The sequence below is a fragment of the Silurus aristotelis genome (genome assembly GCF_946808225.1).
Source record: "Silurus aristotelis genome assembly, chromosome: 17".
NCBI lineage: Eukaryota > Metazoa > Chordata > Actinopteri > Siluriformes > Siluridae > Silurus > Silurus aristotelis.
The window spans coordinates 16,698,637-16,716,629 of record NC_139590.1 but is presented as its reverse complement, the minus strand read 5'-3'; the positions used below and the strand labels follow the sequence as shown (position 1 = coordinate 16,716,629).

General features: G+C 42.8%; 1 long non-coding RNA gene across 1 annotated transcript in view; it reads left to right on the top strand.

The window, feature by feature from the left end:
* Window positions 1-4,483: 4,483 nt before the first annotated feature.
* LOC310739805 overlaps window positions 4,484-17,993 on the top strand; it is a 77,742-nt gene continuing 64,232 nt past the window's right edge. Inside the window, exon 1 of the long non-coding RNA XR_014537503.1 lies at window positions 4,484-4,544. This is a non-coding gene — a long non-coding RNA (uncharacterized lncRNA). The remainder of the gene's footprint in view (window positions 4,545-17,993) is intronic.

Genomic DNA, 17,993 nt, shown 5'->3' with positions numbered 1-17,993 from the left:
TTAAGGTGAACAATGTGTATTTATCCCTGATGAGCAGCCATGGCAACTGTGGCAAGGAAAAACTCCCTTAGATATTATGAGGGAGAAACCTTGAGAGGAACCAGACATAAAAGGGGAACCCATCCTCATTTAGTTGATATCAAGAGTGTAATTATAGTCTTTAAACAATACAGAACACTGGAAAGTGAAAACTAACATGAGCACTGGAATGTAAGATTATGAGTAATGTCCTTTCTACAGTCTTATACAGTCATTTAAAATTATGGAACCAGGAGCTACTGAGCAACTCATAAAATAGCTCAACATTTGCGATACAAAATGATCCAACACCAGCTTCTCCATGCCAGAGCCTTTAAACACTCAAAGAGGTCCAATGTCAAAACTCCACATGAAGTAGGATCCAAATTAGCATAGCTGCTGTTCATCATATTAACAAGCACAAGTTGATAATGTGCATGTGATCAGATGTACTGGAGCACAAGGTTATGGTATGTGATGTGTGTTATGTTTAGGTCTTGCTAAAAAGATACGTCTTTAATCTGCACTTAAACTGGGAGAGTGTGTCTGAGCCCCGAACACTGTCAGCAAGACTATTCCAAAGTTTAGGAGCTAAATGTGAGAATGCTCTATGGTGGATTAATAGATTTTACTATTCTAGGAACTACTAGGAGTCCGGAGTTTTGAGATCTCAAGGATCTAGAGCAGATTCTATGCTATGATGGGGCCTAAAACCTGACTGAAACTCTTCAAAGATATTGTTCTCTTGTAAGTAGGAACATAACTGGACAGACACAATCTTTTGTAAAATCTTAACAAAAATGGAAGAATTGGGTCTGTAATTTGATAGTGTATTTGGATCCAAATTAGGTTTCTTAATGAGGGGCTTAATAACTGCTAACTTAAAGGGTTTAGGGACGTGACCTAAAGATAGTGAGGAGTTAATAATATTTAGAAGAGGCTCACCAGCTGTATGTAACATTTCATTTAGTAGTTTAGTTGGAATCGGATTCAACAGACATGTTGTTGATTTCGCTTTGGTAAAAACCTCATACAGCTCTTCCTGTCCTATACGTGTAAAGCAGTGTAGTTGTGGAGTTTTAGGTGAGATTGGATCAGGAGATGCTGTCAGAGGTTTGACCTCCACAATTGTTTTTCGAATGCTTTTTCAGAGATTCAATTGATGAAGTTCTCACTAAACTGTAATGTAATGCATTTTTCAGACACATAATTTTGTAACTTTTTTATTCAGAAGGGGGCTACGGTGTCTAATGTGCTAGTGAGGATAATGTCTTTGTTGTTAGCCATTTCATAAAGATTGTTAGCATTTAGTGGTTTAGTGAGAAATTGAGATAAATCAGGCAGGGTATTTCTGAATCTGTCCTTAGTGGTCGGAACAATAGTCCTACCAAGTTGATAACGTGAAACACGGCTAATACACTCTACCGGTAGTGTGTACAATATGAGGTAATGGTCTGTGATGTCGTCACTCTGAGATAAAATATCTTTATCAGTGACGTCTGCTCCGTGGGATATTATGAAATCTAGTGTGTGATTAAAACAATGAGTTGGTCTGGTGATGTTTTGTTCAACCCCGAAAGAGTTTAATAAGTCCACAAATTATAGTCCTAGAGCAAAATTTGCATCATCTACATGAATATTAAGCAGCTACAAGCAGCACTTAAATACTGAGCCAACATTGCTACAATTCCATATTTTAATTAAATAATAAATAAATGAAAGCAAATAAGAAGTCAAACACACCAGCTGTGCGTTCTTGTGTGTGACTTGCTTGGGAGCAGAGCACGCTAAATCAGTTCTTGAGGGAGAGAACTGCGATGATTGTGCTTGTATGTCTCTGCCTTCGGGCTTGTCCCTATCTCCAACCTCACCTGCTCGGGCCAGCACTCGCTCGCAGTCTTCAGAAGCATGCCCTTCGGCGGTTTCTTCCCCTCGTGATGCAGTGTGCAAGACAACACAAGACAGTGTAAGACAAATACACAAAATACTAAATTGCACACTGTGGTGTGTAAAAGACGTAAAGTGAACATTGTAAGTAACAAGAAATGTAAACAAAATGTTGTGCAAATGCTTCGGAACTGCTTCCCTGATGGCAGGAGGGTAAAAAGTGTATGTGTCAGGTGTGTGGGGTCGTCCACAATGCTGTTGACTTTGCAGCGTGTAGTGTAAATGTCCATGATTGTCAGGGATCCCCCTGCCCCGCCTCCCTCGGCTGCTGTCAGGGATCCCCCTGCCATGCCTCCTGCAGCAGCTGTCAGGGATTCACCCTGCCACGCCCCCTCAGTAGCAGTCACGCTGCCTCGTTATCCCGTGCCTGCCTTGACGACCAACAGCTGTGGCTCATCTAGGTTTAGACTATATAAACTCATGTTCTGGAGTCACAGGCTGTCGGTTCTTGAATTGTCATGCTGGTCATCTCATGTTCCCACGACCGCCAGCCTGCCCGCTGGTTCTGTTTCCAGACTCTGTTCCATCAGCCTGACAGAAGAACCGACCTGAACCGAAAGCGGAATCGCCCTCACGCGATTTCGGCCGCGATGGATGTCCCGGCTTCGGATTTCTCCCGGAAGTTCCATGCCGCTCCTCGCGGTTCAAAGCCACTGACGCCGACTCATGCAAGCGCGGCTGCGCCTCGCCCCTCCGCGAGCGCAAAGGGATTTCCGGCTCGTTTTTCCGGAGAGAGCAGTGAACTAGGCGGATTCCTAAAGAGCATTGGCGAGTATGTGGAGAAATTTTTCCCAGTTTCCCTCCGAACGAGCCAAGATCGCCTTCTGCGTTTCCCTCCTGTCTGGTGACGCTCTCTCTAAAACCAGCATATTATGGAGCGCCAAAGGGGGCAATTTTGGCTCACTCGCCGAATTATGCGAGCTTCTTCTGAGGATGTGTGGGATAGAGGTGGCGGATCTCCACGACAGTCCCCTCGGTGAGGACAATGCTTTGTTCCAAGGTTCTGCAGAGCACGTGACTCAAACCCAGGATTCTTCGGAGTGTGCGGCTCTGGTTCCGGATTCTCCACGGTGCTTTGCAGCGGTCCAAGGTGCTTCAGAGCGTGCAGCTCCGTTCCAGGATTCTTCCAGGTTCTCAGTTCCATCCCTGTGCATCCAAGAACGCCAGGCTCAGTTCCAGGGCTTTCACAGACACACGGCCCCAGGTTCCCCTCAGGGCGACAGCTCGCCCCCAGGTTCCCCACAGGGCGACGGCTCGCCCCCAGGTTCCTCCAGGCTCCCCGCAGGGCGAAGTTGGGCCTCCAGGCTCCCCGCAGGGCGAAGTTGGGCCTCCAGGCTCCCCGCAGGGCGAAGTTGGGCCTCCAGGCTCCCCGCAGGGCGAAGTCGGGCCTCCAGGTTCCTCCAGGTTCCACGCAGGGCGACGTCGGGGCCCCTAGGTTCCCCGCAGGGCGACGTCGGGCCTCCAGGTCCCTCTGATAACAACGTCGGTCCTCCAGGTCCCTCTGACGATGGCAAAGCTCAGGGCGCCCACAAGCCCCTCTCAGGGCGACGGCTCACCCCCAGGTTCCCCTCAGGGTGACGCCTCGCCCCCAGGTTCCCCTCAGGGCGACGGCTCGCCCCCAGGTTCCCCGCAGGGCGAAGTCGAGCCTCCAGGCTCCCTGCAGGGCGAAGTCGGGCCTCCAGGTTCCTCCAGGTTCCACGCACGGCGACGTCGGGCCTCCAGGTTCCACGCAGGGCGACGTCTGGCCCCCAGGTTCCCCGCAGGGCGACGTCGGGCCTCCAGGTCCCTCTAATAACAACGTTGGTCCTCCAGGTCCCTCTGACGATGGCAAAGCTTTCCAGAGCCACGCCCCCCTCAGTAGCAGTCACGCTGCCTCGTTATCCCGTGCCTGCCTTGACGACCGACAGCTGTGGCTCATCTAGGTTTAGACTATATAAACTCATGTTCTGGAGTCACAGGCTGTCGGTTCTTGAATTGTCATGCTGGTCATCTCATGTTCCCGCGACCGCCAGCCTGCCCGCTGGTTCTGTTTCCAGACTCTGTGTCTTAGTGCGGATTATTCTTTGCCGTTGCAGCTTTACTTTCGTTTTGGATTACTCGTCTCGAGCGGATATTCTTTGGTTGTTTTCTCGCCACGGCAACTGTGAGTGTTTCTTTGTTGAACTGACTGAATAAACTATGATTGAGTTATTTCCGCTTCCGCGTCCTGTTTATCAGCCTGACAATGATAGAGGGGAGAGAGACTCCAATGATCTTTTCAGCTGTCCTCACTATCCTCTGTAGGGTCTTGCGAGCCGAGACGGTGCAGTTCCCAAACCAGGCAGTGATGCAGCTGCTCAAGATGCTCTCAATGGTCCCTCTGTAGAACGTGGTCAGGATGGGGGGAGGGAGATGGGCTTTCCTCAGCCTTCTCAGGAAGTAGAGACGCTGATGGGCTTTCTTGGTGATGGAGCTGGTGTTGAGTGACCAGATGAGGTTATCTGCCAAATGAACACCAAGGAATCTCCACGGAGGATTAATCGATGATCAGTGGAGAATGGTCACTCTGTGTTTTCCTGAAGTCAACAACCATCTCTTTCGTTTTGTCAACGTTAAGAGAAAGGTTGTTCGCTCTGCACCAGGCTGTTAACCATTGCAACTTCTCTCTGTATGCTGACTAATTGTTTTTGCTGATGAGATCCACCAAGGTCATGTCATTGGCGAACTTGATGATGTGATTCCAGCTTATTTAAAGAGCAAACAGTCAGCTGGAGTGCACTGTAAAAAAAACATCTGTAAAAAAAAAACGGTAAAAAGACTGGCAGCACGGCTTCCAGAGATAATCCGTTAAATTACAGAAATAACCATTTTACTAAATTATTAGCAAAAAACTGTAAAAATACAGAATAGACTTTATAGTCAAAAACACTTAAATTACAGAATATTACTGTTGATAAATAATTTTTAAACTATAGAAAACAGATAAATTCTGTCAAATAACATAGAAAAACAACCACCTGTCAGGTTAATCACTATAAATTTAAAGTTTTAATTTGTTATTTTATAAATCTGATCTGTCCATTTACATTAATTTATAATAACGATGAAATAAATCCAGAAAGCACATATTTGAAAAAGGTTTGTATATTTAATCTCTGTAAATTAAAAGGCATTTACAGATTTACAGATATCATTAATTACAATAATCAGGAAATGTTGTATAAAAATATACTTAATTCATATTAGATTACATCGTAGATACATTTTAATAGTTCATTTTCCAGACATATTACAGTTTACCATTTTTGTTTAACATTTTTTAATAATTTAGTAAAATGGTTATTTCTGTAATTTAATGGATTATCTCTGGAAGCCGTGCTGCCAGTCTTTTTACCGTTTTTTTTTACAGATGTTGTTTTTTTTACAGTGCACTCCAGCTGACTGTTTGCTCTTTAAATAAGCTGGAATCACATCATCAAGTTCGCCAATGACATGACCTTGGTGGATCTCATCAGCAAAAACAATTAGTCAGCATACAGAGAGGAGTTGCAATGGTTAACAGCCTGGTGCAGAGCGAACAACCTTTCTCTTAACGTTGTATATTCTGTACTTATAAAAGGAACCTGCACATTCACGGTATTATTAATTGAACAGAAGCACGGTAAGGTATATGTAAGTTAAATGAACAATCCAATTATAGAAAATAAGTTAGAGCATGCAAAAATACCTACATTAAATGGCAAATGCTGTATACCTTTTATACATTTACAATGACATTTTATCCAAAGCAACATACCAAATACAAGTTAGTCTAACACAGTAGACACAGCAGTTTATATATATTTATATATATATATAAAAAAAAAAAAAAAGTGACGTGCACTTTTCAGCTTGTTGAAGATCAGTCTCAGTGCCATAGGCTGGATTAGCTGCAGAGGCTTGGTAGGAGATGCTGAAAAGTCTGCTAAGAGAGCAATACAACAGTCCAGTTTGGAGAGAACAAGAGCTTGGACAGGGAGTTCTGTAGCATGGCCGAAAAGAAAGAGTGAGATCTTCATAATTTTGTACAGGGCAAATCTGCAGGATCGGGCCAGTGCAATTTATTTATGCGTCAACAATAACACCAGTTAGGTCAGCTGAAAACATATTATGTCTTTATGAATGATATATGTAGTTAGGACCTATGGGAAAATAATATAATGCCAAATAATTGTTAATAGGAGCATTTATTTGCAAGACAAGCTTAAAAGAGTAGTAAAAGAAACAATGCATAATTTTACTGTATGTAAAAAAACTATTATTTGACATTAATAACTTCGCTTTAACCTTCATATGATGAACTGTCTTCAATGGTAATAAAAACACTGACTTAAAAATCATTCTATGTAAAAATACAAATTACTCTGTGAAAATACAGCTAATTTCTTTTAAAAAACAGAAAATTTCTATAATATCAAAATACAATGAATTTTTGATACATTTAATGACGGAACATTAAAATACAGAAAATATATGTAAAACAACAGGCATTTTGTTGTAAATTGAAAAAAAGGTAAATTTCTATTAAAAAATACAGACATTCAACTGTAAAAAAACTTTTTTTTTTTTAACAGTGTGCTATCTATCATGGAATCGGCTGCCATGTCATAGCACCTGAATCCTGCTGAACTGCTCTGGGATGAAATGAATCACAAGGTCAGGATGAAATCTCCAAATAGCAAAGAGCACTTATTTTTGCAAGAGGCAGTTTTTACAAGAGGCATAGCAATGCATTTCAGTTATTAAAGTAAATGTCTTTGCTTTTTGGAGATTTCTTCCCACATCTATATATTTGTTTGTTCGAAGTAAATCTTCGTACAATTAATTTACCTAGTTTGTTGCATATAAACAAAAGAAACATGTATGTGTCTCTCAAAACTAGGTGCTTCTAATTTTTTTTTATAGACACTGTATGTGTTCACTACCAAGAACAAAACAAAAAATATAAAAAACACAATAAAAAAGATTGTGACTGTAATATACTGAAGCTGTGAAATGGTAGAATTTGTGGGTTTCCTTAAAAGTGGCTTAAATTGAAAATATTAGTAAAGTAAGCATGGTGGATCAACATCATCATTTCTTTCTTTTTGTCCCAAATACTTATTTTCTGATTTCTCATCCACCCACAAGTCAGCTCATTCATGTCTTTAGACAGTTACCAGCTTTGAAACACGATAACAATATTAAAACATTTTTTTTAAACTGCATCTCATTCTGAATCACAGTCTAAAGTAAAATACTTTCACAAAAATGAGCTTACAGATTCTCATAATGAGTTAGTGATTAACAGAAGAAAAATACATGTCTTGCATGCAGAGCAAAGCTGAATATAGCATAAAGAATCCTTAAATGCTACTATAAAAGACAATAACTTACCTCCTAAATGAAAAAAAAAACAACAACTACTGTGTACATGTCATAAGAAGAAATATAGACACAATTTAGTTTACTTTACTCTGCCTAATGTTTAACAGCAAATATACAAGAATAGCAAGTGACAGCACCATACCATATTTAGACTGTTTTCAGAGATAAGTTATAGTACCATTAGTATGTTTGTGTCTTTTCAGGCCACAGAACAATATGCTACTCAGTTATTAGTTTATCGAAAAAAAAAAAAAGAAAAAAGGATTACCAATTTACTCCAGAGACGTGTTTTATTTGCCAGAAGGGACTGGTGAACCAGAGAGAGAGAGAGAAACATTATGGCTATGAAGATTCATATCATTTCATGCAACTAAATAAAACACCATGGGAAAAAAAAAAAACCAGAAAAAAAAACGTGTGCTTAATGTCATAGTAATCACACTCCACCTTCAGTCATTCTGCTGGCCGGGAAACATCCACAACTAGTCTGTTGGTAGATAAATCTGACCTTTATGGATTGTTCAAGCTAAGTTGAAGCTACTCAATGCCACTGAGCCCTTTCATTGTTCAATGTTTCCATGTTTTCTTGTCTTGGAACATTGTTTTCCTATTCCATTGTTTCTCAATGTGAACTGCACATTTTCACTGCCTTCACTGCACTAACACAAATGTAAACGTACAGAAGTTTTTCTATTTTGCAAATTTATTTGATGTATTAAAGCAGGAAGTATACTACATCTCACATATTCTACTTCATATACTGCATCATATACTATACACGACAATATACACCATAAGTTGCTTTTACATTGCATCATATACTATATACTACAGTATACACGATACTTTGTCTAAAAAAGGCAAATTACTGTGCAGTACCTCACATCATTAACTTGATCCAATATATTTTCTCTATTGCATAAAGACAATTTTATTAAGTTTGGATTGTCCTGCTTTATGCTTACCATATCAAAATGGCACAACGTTGCAAGATAAATACACTGTAGGTGGACTGATTCATCAGACCTATGAATAATTATATATATTACTCTTGACATTTACACTTAAATATTTCTGGGTTCGCTACCACAATATTTCTGTGTAAAAAGTGCATGCATGATACAGGCTTTAGCCTACTCTTTTAAACCACTTAATTCAGTGTTCCAGATGGTATCTGCACAGCATTAAGCTTTAGGTCATTCTCTGGTTCTGCTCAGCTTTTCTTCTAATTAGACAATTTGCTGGGAGAACGACCTTTTGAGTAGATCCCACAGAGCAGTGAGAGTCCAACAGAGACAAACAAGCTTTTGGAAGACCTCTCTCTCTCTTGAAATAAATGTCTATATAATGACACCATGACCTAAGTAAAGCTCCTATAGAAATCCAACTTGCATTTATATTTCTTCCATAAAATCAAATCACATCTTCTTCATTTAAAAGCTATTACATTAAACATTTATTGACATGGTATATGATACAGTATAGCTATATGCTTCATCTATAATAATGAGATAAAACAGATAATACAGATTGACAGAAAGACAGTTAGACACATCCACACACCCACACCTAAACATGCACACTAGTTGATGTTTTAAGAAATTCTTTGCTCCCATTGAATGCCATGGCAACAGAGTGGGCATTTTAGTAGAGCATCCACACACAGTGTCAACTGATTATGAGACTCACTTTCACATTGGTCACTTACTGATGTCTTGGGCTAACTCTCTATCTTGAGAATTTTTGGATTGTAGAAATCCAAGAGCAAGAGGACACATTTTTAAATGCTGTCTTCTGTCATTGTCTACATAAAAATATGCAAGGATGTGCAGTGCAAAATACAAGGTGATGCGCAATTAAAAAAAAGTGCGTACAGTGTATGCACATTTCCACATAATTTATTTATTTATACAAACTATTCTTGAGTGAATGCGCTGTGCATGAACTGCAAACGTTTAAAAGCTGTAAAATGATGGATATGTTTAAAAATGCTATTGGGAAAAGCTCAATAACTGTTTTTTTTAAGATTTTGAAAAAGACACTACAGACAGCATTGCTACTGCAAATTTATTAGTTAATTATAATATTTTTGAAGACTATCGAATATTGAATATTGTTTTTGCCAGAGTGCAGAAACTACTTTTACCAACTAAAAGTGTATACAGTTAACCTGCGGTCTATTCCATTATGTTCCCTTTAAATATGAATATTACAAAAATGCCAATATCACAACTGTCCTGTTTATTGTATTCAATTGCTTTTATTACATAAGAGGGAAAAATATGTCACTGTGCCTGACATACACCTTATGGCCAAACAGTTGTGAACATCTGACCATAATCCTATAAATTAGCTTTTTGTAAACTGTTGCCTTTTATATGTGGCTGTTGAAAATTTCCTCTACAGAAATTAAAGTGCCCAAACCTGTTCTAGCATGACATTGTGCCAATATAAAACAAGAACTCATAAAGACATATTTTGCTTAAGTTGATATGAAAAAAACTTGTGTCGTGCACAGACCCCAACCTCAACCTCACTGAACACCTTTGGGATGAACTGAAATGAATGGACATTCGGTGCCACCCAGATGATGATGGGTTCCCTTTTGAGTCTGATTCCTCTCAAGGCTTCTTTCTGGTTCCTAGTGAGTTTTCCTTGCCACAGTCGTCATTGGCTTGCTCAATAGGGGTAAATGTACAATTAAAAGAAACAAACTTACTGTATAGGGACAAAACTTACACACTGTTAAACACTGTCTTAAACAACTTTATACTCGCTTTAAAAATAATAATACATAATAATACATATATTTCTCTCCCTGCCCTCCCTCTTTTCTCTCTCTCTCTCTCTCTCTCTCTCTCTCTCTCTCTCTCTCTCTCTCTCTCTCTCTCTCTCTTTCACACACACACACACTCTCTCTCTTTCTCTCTCTCTCTCTCTCTCTCTCTCTCTCTCTCTCTCTCTCTCTCTCTCTCTCTCTCTCTCCTTCTCTTTATTTCTCTCTATATACATGCTCCTGAGGTACCAGTGATCCTCTCCTCTCTGCAGGATCCTGCTTTGTCCAGGCATGCCTCTGGATGGTGTTCTCTTTGATTGGAGGCCACTCTGAGGATTTCTCATCTACGGCCTGGGGATCCTTGAAATTACGGAGTAAGACAGAATCTTTGAGGATGGATTTGGACTGTACTTAATCCCAACAGTCTGCTACACGGACTCAGGACTACAGGTTGCATTTTAACATCACTGCACACCTCAACATTGTTTAACTGTAATGAATAGACATTCAGTGGGACCCAGATGAGGATGGGTTCCCTCTTGAGTCTGGTTCCGCTCAACGTTTCTTCCTTATGTCATCTCAGTGATGTTTAATTGATACAGTCGCCACCTGTTTGCTCATTAGGGGGAAACTTACACTTATAAAGAACATCTAATTTTTGTCTTCCCACATTATCTGTGAAAAGCTGCTTTCAGACAATTCTATTGTTAAAAGCTCTATACAAAAAAAATGAATTTAATTTAAAATAATCACTGTAAACCTGCTTTGAGACAATGTCCATCCCTGGTGGTCTAGTGGTTAGGATGCGGCGCTCTCACCGCTGCAGCCCGGGTTCGATCCCTGGTCAGGGAACCAACCCCAGCCACCCTTAGTGCCGGCCCCAAGCCCGGATAAATTGGGAGGGTTGCATTAGGAAGGGCATCCAGCGTAAAAAAGGTGCCAAATCAAACATGCGGATGATCCGCTGGGGCGACCCCTGACAGGAGAAGCCGAAAGAAAATTAGACCTGCCTGGTCCATGCTGAAGCCCTACTTCTGAAGTGCTTATAAATTAGAAACCACTTGCTGCTGCTGATTCCACCCAAGAACTATAAAGACCTGTGAACATCAGTGAACCACCGGTAAACAGTTATTTACCTCAACGATGATGGCATTATAATGAATAGATATTCAGTGTTACCCTGATAAGAATGTAGTGTAGCCACTAAAATTCCTTAACTGTTGAGCCATAAGCTTTAATGAACATGGAAAAAAAATAACATTTTTAGGAAAGGGCCATTTAGATAATATATATTAAAAAAGCTCTTACATATTTTATTAGTACAAAATATTATACATTACTACATGATGTAGAAGCATGCATGTAGTAATTGATTGGGATGCCATATTCTCCCGGTGTTTGTACTCATATGCAAGCTTCATCCAAAACAAAGAATGGACAATTTCCACCAAAAAACAGGCACATACATGTTGTATTATTTCATATTTAAAAATAAAGTGATAATTAAAGGAGTGTTGGGTCTTGGGCAAAGATTATATTTTAATTATGTAAAAAATTTTCAAGAATAATTATGCAGTTCAGACTTTTACTGCTTACAAAAAGCATTATTTTTTTCTGGCATTGCCATTATGTTGGGGATCCAATTACTGTTAATTACCTTCTCGTGAACACTAGGAAGTCAATATTAATCATTGTCACAGGCACTATTAATGCTAATGGCCAAGAATATTCTCAAGTTAATGAGTTGATAAGTATGTATTAATTGAGATGATTAAATGACTTGTTATATATAGTAAAAAACCTTTTAACATGCTTAGACTTTTGTTTTATGTTAAAGAATGAACAATAGCCACAATGCTATGTGTAATTTAAATAAAAATAATGGTATATATGTATGTAATTGTTAGGCGTGGTGCGGAGGCGGAAGCCGGAGTAACGGCAAACAGAAACTTTATTCAACAAAGGCAGAGCCAACACAAAATACCCGCGTGGATCGGGATAATCCGGCAAACGGCAGTCCAATAATAAAATCCACGGTGCGTTATCGAGGAAGCGCGGCGCGGAGGAAGCGACGGGGAAGAGTCGGAAGCTCGAGGTGTGCTGGGGAAGGAAAACGCAGCCGTGGAGTGAGCGAGGAGTCCGGGAGGAGAAGGTATGTAGCAGGTGCAGCAGCGGAGGCCAGGAATGGGGCGAAGTCCTCGGCGCAGACTAGAGGCGGAGAGACGTCCACCACGGAGACCCGGAGCGGAGCGACGCCCTCGGCGGAGACAGGAGGCGGAGAGACGCCATCCACAGAGCAATGGAGCAGACTGACGCCCTCGGTGGAGACTGAAGGCAGAGCAATGCCCTCAGTGGAGGCCTGGTGTGGAGCGACGACGTCGGCAGAGGCCGGAGACGGAGCGACGCATTCGGTGAAGGATTGGAACCCAGCAGTGCCCATCGTAGAGTCCAGAGGCCGAAAACCGTCCATGGCGGAGAGCAGTGACCGAGAGACACCCTCCACGGAGACCTGAAGTGGAGCGACACCCAAGGCGGAGGCCGGGAACAGAGCCACGCCCTCAGCGGAGACCGGCAGCTGAGCGACCTCCTCTGCGGTGGTCTGGAGCTAAAAGGCGGTCTCCCTGGAGACCTGGAGAGGCATGACGTCCCTGGCGGCGACCTGAGGCTGAGCGATGACCACCCCGGCGACCTGGAACAGATCGGCGCTGCCCACGAAGGTCTGGAATGGAACCTCATCACCCACGGGGACCTGGAGTGGAGAGACAACCCTGGTGACTACCTGAAGCAGGGCCGAGCGCTCAACGGGGCTTCCTGGCTGGAAGACCCTCTGGATGGAGACCGGAGATGGAGCGACGCCCCTGACTGAGCACAGAGACTGAGTAATGACCTCTGCAGGGTTCATCGGTGTGACTTCACCCTCCAGGGAGCTCAGAAGCAGCCCGTCTTAGTCCAGGGTGCTTGGAGACGTCGCCGTGGAAGGAGCTCGGGAGTGAGACGTCACCGTGGGAGGAGCTCTGTGACGTGACTTGGTCTTCTGAGTGCTCGTGGGGCGAGCCGTCACCTTTTGGGAGACTGTGGGGCGAGTCGTCGCCTGCGGATGAAGCCAGGGCCAGCGGTTTGACTTCCCTTTTGCAGTCCCGGAGCTGAGGTGAGTGCTCCGGGATCCCATTGGATGAAGAGGTGTTCTCGGGGAGGCCTTGGTGCAAAACCGAGCTCTTCTTGAGACCCTGGAACAGAGCTGAACTTTCCCGGCAGTCCTGGGACAGAACCGAAATCTCCTCGGGAATCGGAAGTGAAGAGGAGCTCTCGTCAGGGACCGGGAGCGAAGAGGAGCTCTTGTCAGGGACCGGGAGCGAAGAGGAGTTTGCCTGGAGGTCCTGGGAGGAAGCCGGGCTTTCTGGGACTCTCTGGAGCGGAACCGAGCTCTCGGGGACTCTCTGGAGCGGAACCGAGTTCTCGGGGACTCTCTGGAGCGGAACCGAGCTCTCGGGGTCGTTTAGAGACAGAGAGGAGCTCACTGTGTCGCTAAGAGAGGAGCTTACTGGGTCGCTCAGGGACAGAAAGGAGCTCACGGGCTCGCTCAGGGACAGAGAGGAGCTCATGGGCTCGCTCAGGGACAGGGAGGAGCTCACGGGCTCGCTCAGGGACAGGGAGGAGCTCTCACGGAGGTCCTGGGACGGAACGGAGCTCTCACAGAGGTCCTGGGACGGAACGGAGCTCTCACAGAGGTCCTGGGACGAAACGGAGCTCTCTTTAGGACCCTGGAGTGAAACGGAGCTCTCCTCAGAGACCTGGAGCGGAGCTGTGACCTCCTGGAAATTCTGATGAGGAGCGGCGTTCTCGGAAGCGGGGGAGAGGAGATGGAGATCAGCCGTGGTTATCACGAGTCCCCTGGTGAGAAGCTGGAGGAACCTGGCGCATGAGCTGTCCTTGCGTTCAGTCGTGCTCCACAGCTCTCTGGCAAGGGAGATAGATTCCTCAGGCAGCAGAGACATGTGGAGCGTGATTTTCGCTTCTTCTGTGGGATAACTGGCTGGGTTCAACTCCACGTATCGATCCATGTTCTGTTAAAACCTCCATTCAGCTTTGTTGCCGGAGAAGCGAGCCGGGAGTCCCGTGACGTCATTGAGGGGGCGTGGCGCTGCCGAGCGTGCCCGAGCAGTGGCTGCGAGCTTCCGGGTTTTCCCGGGGGCGGAGCTTGGCTGTGGCTTGATCGCGGCTGAGCGAGCCCGGCCTCCGAGGCTCACGCCGGGACCACGGCGTTAATCCGATCATGTCCTTTCTTCTTTTTGTCCTTTTCTTTTTTATTTTTTTTTGTCCGTATATTCCTTTTTAAGGGTCCGTTATTCTGTTAGCCGTGGTGCGGAGGCGGAAGCTGGAGTAACGGCAAACAGAAACTTTATTTAACAAAGGCAGAGCCAACACAAAATACCCGCGTAGATCGGGATAATCCGGCAAACGGCAGTCCAATAATAACATCCACAGTGCGTTATCGAGGAAGCGCGGCGCGGAGGAAGCGACGGGGAAGCGGCGGAAGTCCGAGGTGCGCTGGGGAAAGAAAACGCAGCCGTGGAGTGAGCGAAGAGTCGAAGAGAGAAGGTATGTAGTGGGTGCAGCATACACACGACCACGCATGAACACATACAATAACGGACAGCGAGTGTGGGTGAGTGAGCCGTTTATATGGGAGCCGGGAGTGATTGAGTAACGCGCTTCAGCTGTGCATGATTTGCGCTGCGCGCTTGGGAGCGCGCGGAGGCAATGACAGCCTCTGAAGGAGGCGTGGCAGGTGGATTCCTGACAGTAATGTATGCCAAAATAGAACTGTATTTTTTTAAGACTACAATTGCAGTGACTTTTCTGTACCATATGTAACTGTGTAACTCTGTATGCATCACTTATGTTGGATTACGGCACAATAATTAATATTGTGCTGCAATTCTTCATATCCATATGTAGTTTGTATACCCAAAGCCACCAACCACTCCTGCACATACAGGAACTCCTGCTAAAGCAAAGCCAATACTAGTTATTTTGCAAGGTAAGATATCTTATCCTACCCAATTAAAATGAACAACAATCTGTATTCCACATAATAGTTTATAGAGTAGTTATATAGCCAGTTATGGAATGACTATGGCGCTGTTCTTTTTGTACGTCTAATTTTTTCTTGTAGAGATTTTTCAAGGGCATAGTTGTACACCTTTTACATATTTTATGAGTAAAAAAGACAAATGTGCATCAATATAATGAGTAAAAAATGTGGAAGGATTACTGTTAGTATCCTGATAAAATCATTGTTCCATTGGTTTTAGCTTTGGGTTTCTAAAAAGCAATGCAAAGTTAAAATAATCCAAAGTGGTAGAGAATGTGCAAACTGTGATGCTAGCTTTAATATTTAATAATGATCTTTGTGCTTCAAAAATCAACGAAACTCCACCCTTTGGGGATTGGAGTAGGATTGAAAGGTGCATTTCAGATTGTAATGAAATTCTTTCAGAACGGATAACCTGCAAGCTAATGCAAAAAAGCACACTTAGTGGAAAGGATTCTATTTGGTAGCTCATATATTGTAGGCTTGTTATTATTTCATGAAAACTTGCAATTTAAACCATTGGTATCCTTGAGGTTGCCAAATATGATTCTTCCAACAATGTTTGCAGACATGGCCCACCATGTGTCTTGTGATGATGCTTTTGTATTAGCTTGGAAACAGAAAAGATTCTGTATGTGCTTTCCAGGTGACCATGCTAGCTAATTTATTGTTTTCTGGGCACTTCTTTTATGACTTCCAGTCACACCTGGCATATACTGGTATTTCCTTTAACTTATTATGTATTTTATCCTACTTCTCCTTGGGTTTCAGCTAGTCATTCCAGCCAAGAGTTACACCTGATTTCACTTTAATCAATTAAGTGCGACTGAGGTTTTTCTTTTTTAGCAAAAATGTATACTAAAATATGATATAACTTGTATTTTTGCAGATTTGCAATAAAATCTGGCTTCACTAGGGCACATCAAATCTTCCTGAGGCCAATTTTCCTGTAATATGCGAGCAGGGATGCTGTATCTCGGGAACAATTTTGCACACTGACACAAATCTTACTAGGCATTTTCAGAATCATGTTCAAGCGCAGTAGCAATCACAACCACAGGTCAAAATGGCAACAGACAGCACCATAGGTCACATCAGTCGCAGCAACAGCAACGGTAATGCCACCCTGCTGCCCAAACCTTTCCTCCTACATACAGAGACCAGTGTTTCGATGATCAAAACATACATATCATTAGTAAAACTGCAAATTAGTTTAGAATTTTGTGGCATGAAGTCATGGCTCTAATTAAATAGCTATTGCAGGGTATCTGTGAATGTACAGCTCATTGTGCATGGATACTTGGCCACCTGATATTATTATTATTATTATTATTATTATTATAATTCATTTTTATTTGTATAGCACTTTTAACAATGAACATTGTCTCAAAACAGCTTTACACAGATAATGTGGTAATTAAAAGTGAATATGTTCTTTATAAGTAAGTTTGTCCCTGATGAGCAAGCCGGTGGTGACTGTGGCAAGGAAAACTCCCCGAGATGGCATAAGGAAGAAACCTTGAAAGGAACTAGACTCAAGAGGGAACCCATCTTCATCTGGGTTGCACCGAATGTCGATTTATAGCAGATATTCGATGTTGCGGGGTACAGTGATGATGATCAGTAGTGAAAAGTAGTCCTGAGTCAATGTGGCAGACTGTTGACATTAACTACAGTCCAATCCATCCTCAAAGCTCCAGTTCTTACTCCGGAATTTCATGGAACCACCCAAGGCGTTGATGAGAAACCGTCCCAAGCTGCAAAGAGTGGCTTCCAGTAGAAGAGAACACTATCCAGAGGCAGGCCTGGACAAAGTGGGAAGATCCACGGAGGGGAGAGGGGCAGAAACAGTGGTCACTGGAACCTCAGGAGCATGTTTAACTCAACAGAGAGAGAGAGAGAGAGAGAGAGAGAGAGAGAGAGAGAGAGAGAGAGAGATATTTTTCATATTGTTGTATGAAAGTTAATGTCACTGTGCAGTTTGGACTCCGGCAAGACTCGCTATTGCAGCATAGCTAAAAGGGAGAACCAGACGGTAACACTGACATGAGGGATCTCTGGGATAAGAGACGACCCACCACACCACCGTCAACAAACCTGAGTGAACGTGTGAAAGTGAGGGGACGACAGAATACAAATATCCCAGTTCACCAAACACTCTATATCCATGTTCTCTCTAGATCTGCACCGTTACCTAAGAAAAATCTACTGATAAAAGGCTTGACTAAATAAATATGTTTTCAGCCACGACTTGAACACTGAGACTGTGTCTGAGTCCCGAACACTGATTGGAAGGTTGTTCCATAACTGTGGGGCTTTATAAGAGAAAGATCTGCCCCCTGCTGTAGTCTTCATTATTTGAGGTACCAACAAATAGCCTGCACCTTTTGATCTAAGTAGGAGTGGAGGATCATACTGGTACAGATGTTCACTCAGATACTGCGGTGCAAGACCGTTAAGTGCTTTATACGTCAGTAGTAGTATTTTATAATCAATGCAAGATTTGATTGGAAGCCAGTGTAGACTGATTAAAACAGGGGTGATGTGGTCATATTTTCTAGATCTAGTGAGGACTCTTGCTGCTGCATTCTGAACTAACTGAAGCTCAATAATGCACTTACTCGAACACCCAGACAGTACTCTAATCTAGATGTAACAAAAGCATAAACTAGTTTTTCTGCATCCTATAACGACATCATATTTCTAATTTTAGCAATATTTCTAAGGTGGAAGAAGGCAATCCTGGTAATATTATTCACGTGAGCCTCAAAA